Raw genomic sequence first — 4,944 nt, 5'->3', positions numbered from 1 at the left:
TGACCTGTCCGAGTACGCCCTCCATGAGCGCTAGTTAATCTGGTGCCATCTGCACACCGGGCCGTGGAGGGAGCATCCTCCGCATCATGGCCGAATGGCTGGACGGAGACAGGCCTGCCTTGGCCCATTTCTTCATTCTCCGACTCATTTGTGCATCCCACAAGCATACATAAAGGACATACGATGTGCAAGTCCGCATTCTAGGCACACGGGGTTGAGTGAGGTGAGGAAGGGACTTCTGCTGCGTGGCAGAAGGTTCTAGATAAGCTTTTCATCACTAACACAATGCTAGGAACACAGCAGTAAATTCACGTTTTCCAAGATGCGTTCACGTATATTTGTTCCCTTTAGTGTTTCGAACGACTGGGACATCGGTTCCATTAACATCCCTCATTTAAGAGACGGGGAAACTGAGGCACCGATGACTTGCCTGAGAACCCAGGGCCGGGACCTGGCAGCACCCCCAGCAGAACGGAGTCTCCGAATGCTCGCTGCGGTTTCCAGCCCACATTCGTCACTTGTGTTATCTAATTAGCTGTCCCTGTACCCCCAGCGGCAACCCTATAGGACCTGCCGGTGCTGGGCCTTGAACCTGGGTCTGCCTGACCCGAGAGCCCAGGCGCCAGCCACTCTCCCACGTCTAATCCATTCATTGAAACCCTCTTGGCAGACCCTCCCTCTCACTGGCCAGCCCCGGAGACCTCAGCTGCTCCATCTCCAGGACGGCCGATTCCTTCCCGGCGGGAGAGGTGCTGGGATAATGTAGGCAGGCAATTTAAACAGCTCCGGCAAAATACACCAGCACTTTCCACTCTGCCACTATTACACTCTCCAGCCGCAGCGGAATTGGCCCCTAAGTGGGATATCAAGTTTATTACAGCTATTTCCAACCTGTAATTGGTTTTGTGGAACACAAAGGAAAGGAGGTTGGGGGGTGGGAGAGGTGATTCCCCCCCTCTTTCTTTCCTTGTTTTTTTTTTCCTCTTCTGACGATGGCACCCAGGGATGTTGTGGGTGAGGAGGCTGGAGTTGGGGACATTTGTTTTTCAAATGAAATACCCCCGGCTGGCCGGTGGGCTCTCGCGCTGCTGGCTCAACCAAGTCTGTCCGCATGCTTTGGTGGCACCACTTGAAAATCAACCTCGCCTGGCTCAAGGCAAATTTGCTGGTGGGGGCATCCGGGGCTCTGGGATGGGATCCCATAGGGGCCTGGGGGCAGCTGGTTGAGCCCTAATGGGCCAGCCCAGAGCGTAAGTAGCTGTGGTTTCTAGGGCCAGCTGTTCTAGGATGAAAACATTGTGGGCTTGTAGGTAGAAAGGGCCCCCTGAGGTCGCTCTGCCCCAAATATCCCTCATTGAGCATTTAGGGAAACTGAGGCCCAGAGAGGGGGGCAGTGCAGAGACAGCTGTGGGACTTAGAACCCAGGTCTCCGCTTTCTCACACCCTTCCACACAGGGTAGTGGATCCTTCCGCACTACAGGACTCAGATGCTCATGGGGGGCGGGGGGTGGGGGGGGGAGAAAAGCCACCCATTCTTGAGCACCTACTACACGCCTGCTGCCTTCATCAGAGTCTGTCCACCCTAACCAACCTTCCTACTTTGGACCTAAATAATACAGTAGTCCCCCCTGATCCACGAGGGACATGTTCCGAGACCCCCAGTGGAGGCCTGGAACGGTGGCGAGTCCTAAACCCTATGCAGGCTGTTTTTCTCTATGCGCACACACCCACGATAAAGTCTAATTTATAAATTAGGCACAGTAAGAGACTAATGAGAAAAACAAATAATAAAATGGAACAATTATACCAATATGCTGTAATAAGTTATGTGAATGTTCTTTCTCTCTCTCAAAATACCTCATTCTACTCGATGCATAATGCGGATGTGCCGGACAAAGGGGTGATTCACGGCCCAGCTGGGACGGAGCTGGGCGGTGAGAGATTCCATCACGCTGCTCAGAACACCCGTGCAATTTGAAACTTAGGAATTGCTTATTTCTGGAATTTTCCATTTATTATTTTCAGACCATGGTTGACCATAAGTAACTGAAACCATGGAAAACAGAACTGCAGATAAGGGGGGGACTACTACACTAGCTCATTCTCATCGGCCATTCCCCTTATAGTTACACAAGTTTGTGTTTGCAAACGATGCCCAGCCCATAGCAGGCATGCCACAAATGCTCACCTCCCCTGCCCAAGACCCGTTTAACACAAGCAGGGATTGACTCCTCAGGCCGACAATGAAGCCCAGACACGGCCCCAGGGGAAAAGATGTAAATAAAACCACAGGAAAACGAGGTGAGTCCTTGAAACTCCCCTGTCCCTCGGCCCGAAACAGGGATTTATGACTCAGATAATTCCCGGTGCTTTACCTGGGGTGCGTGGGCCTGTGTGTGTGCGTGTGGCGTGCCAGTGTATTTTCCTAGTAATAAAACCCTCAGTCTGGAGAATAAATTCGAGCAGACAGTTTTACCGACAGGCTTTTTTCTCCTTTGTATAATAATAATAATTTAAAAATAGGAGTGAAATTTGAGATTGAGACGATAGGGGCTGCCCGATTTTAGGAGCAGATAGAAGGGAGGCGAGGCTGTGAGTCAACCAGGCAGGATGCCCCCACTATCACGGAGGAGAAAATCCCCCAACCTCCCCTTCTGCGCATCTGAGTCCCCCCTTACGGAGCCGCTGGAGCAGAGGAGGGGCTGGAGGCAGTGAGCCCACCCACAGCCTCTCTCAGCCTAGTGGGTGGGGTGTGAACTCTGCTCTAGGAGCCAGAGCTTTGCCGAGTCCAGTGTGGACCTCAGCTGAATCCCTTTGCCTCTCTGAGCCTCAGTTTCTTCATCTGCAAAATGGGAACATTATTGTCTAATCTCACTTTTCAGGGGCATTGTGGGTCCACACGAAGGGGTGGGCCTAGAGCAGGTTTCTTGTCCTCGGCACTGCTGACGTTTCGGGCCAGATCATTCTTTGGGGGGTTGTTCTGTACATCGTATGATGGTTATGGCCTCTGGTTATATGATGGTTATAGCGTCCCTGGCCTGTACTCTAGATGCCAATTACTCCCCTCCCCAGTTGTGATGACCAACACCAGATCCAGACATTGCCAATGGCCCCCAGCTAAGGACCCGGGTTTAAGGGTCCTTTGCTCCTCTTCCTCCCTCTTCTCCTTGTCCCCTACCTGGGAAGCTGGCCCGGTGTTCCAGGAGAGGCAAAGGAGAGGGCGAGAGGCGTGGTGCCAGCTTCCCAACTACATGGGCGAGAGGCCTCCTTATTCTGTTTGTTTGTTGGTTGGTTAATCCTTACCCGAGGATATTTTTCCCATCGATTTTTAGAGAGAGTGGAAGGGAAGGAAAGAGACACAGAGAGAGAAACATCGATGGAGAGAGAGACAAATTGATTGGTTGCCTCCCACATGTGACCCGACCAGGGCTGGGAATCGAGCCTGCAACCGCGGTACATACCCTTGACCGGAATCAAACCCAGGACTCTTCAGTCCACAGGCCGATGCTCTATCCACTGAGCCACACCGGCTACGGCTGGGGCCTCCTTATTCTTTAGGAGGATCCATACGAAGGTGGCCGTGCCTGGAACACGGCTGGTGCTCAGTCAGTGCAGGCAGGACTGCCTGCATCTGTCTAAACCAGTAGCAGCACCTCCTGGGCCTGACAGCTGTAGCTCAAGTCACCTTGGGCCCAGATGTGCCCAGAGGGGCCCAGCTGCACCCAGGCCAGCCCTCCCAGGAGGGTGACAGGTCCAAGCTCAATGCCCAGCCAAAGCGGGTGGGGGAGAGGCTTTCAGCGTCCCCCACCCCAGCCCCTTGGAGAGCCCCGGCCCCGGCCACCACCCTCCCAGCCCCTCTCCCCTGCCTCCACACGCAGAGCCACATGGAGCTAATTCCACTTCTCCAGGCCCAGGCATGAGGCCTCCGTCGCAAGCTGTGAGCCCGGAGCCCAGCTGAGTGGCGAGAGGCTGCAAGCTTTCAGCCTATAATAGAGTTGCTGAGACAAGCGGAAAACTGCAGCCGAGTAAACAGATAAATAATTGAAACAGTGACAACACATACCTTGCTGCTTTGTGGAGTAACACTTTCATTAGCGGGAGGCAGCACGGGCCGGGATGCGGGCGGCGGGGATGCGGCGGCGGCAGCTGGGAGCCAGGGACACTGGGGTCTTGCTTTTAATCAGCTGTGAGCAGCTGGGCACCTGAGCAGCTCCGTCCTCTGGCTCAGGCTTTACTATCACCTCCTGGGTCCCCTGGCTTCTCCGGGCTTCGTGTTTTCAGGTGAAATGGGTGCGGGCCTCCTGGCCTGTCCCAAAGGCAGCCAGGCAGCCAGGGGAGAGCAGGTCCATCACGCTGCCCCTTCTCTCCATCCCCCATGCCAGTAGACTGGGTTCTCTGCCTTCTCCCAGGTCCCCGGGCTCCAACGTGCCCCTTGAACCAGTCCTCACCCTACATTCAGGCCAGAGGGCAAATCTGAAACCCTGCGGCCCCATTGCCCCTGCCCCCACCCCAGGAAGCTGGGCTCCTTTGCCTCCATGATCGGGCACACGGTTCTCTCCCCAGGGCCTCCTCACGCCACGACTTGCTGCCCTGGCACCCTGAACAGTCGACTTTCACTGTTATTTCCTGCCCCAGGACCTTTGCTCCTGCTGTCCACTCTGCCTGGAAGCACTCGCACCATCTGCCAGGCTGTCTCCTACTCTTCCTTCAGAAGATAACTTAAATCTCTTGCTCCAAAAAGCCCACTCTGACAACTCTATTCCCAGGATGGGGGCTGCCCTCCTCTGGGCTCCCCTGCCATTCTGGGCCCACGCTTTGCAGGATTCATCAGGAACTATTGCAATGTAGCTGGTTTGTGTCCCCCATGAGATCTTTGCTCCAGTGGCTGCCCCTGGTGCCCAGTCCCCCTTCTCTTTCTGTCCAGCCCCACCCCCCCACTCCCCA

General features: G+C 54.8%; 1 protein-coding gene across 1 annotated transcript in view; it reads left to right on the top strand.

Moving 5' to 3' along the window:
* The first annotated feature begins 2,149 nt into the window (after positions 1 to 2,149).
* LOC102249031 (immunoglobulin superfamily member 21) overlaps positions 2,150 to 4,944 on the top strand; it is a 72,334-nt gene continuing 69,539 nt past the window's right edge. Inside the window, exon 1 of the mRNA XM_005867871.2 lies at positions 2,150 to 2,301. The gene's annotated coding sequence lies outside the window, so the exon portion shown is untranslated. The remainder of the gene's footprint in view (positions 2,302 to 4,944) is intronic.

This window comes from Myotis brandtii, unplaced genomic scaffold, assembly GCF_000412655.1.
Source record: "Myotis brandtii unplaced genomic scaffold, ASM41265v1 scaffold2527, whole genome shotgun sequence".
NCBI lineage: Eukaryota > Metazoa > Chordata > Mammalia > Chiroptera > Vespertilionidae > Myotis > Myotis brandtii.
This window is presented reverse-complemented; position numbering and strand designations above follow the sequence as displayed.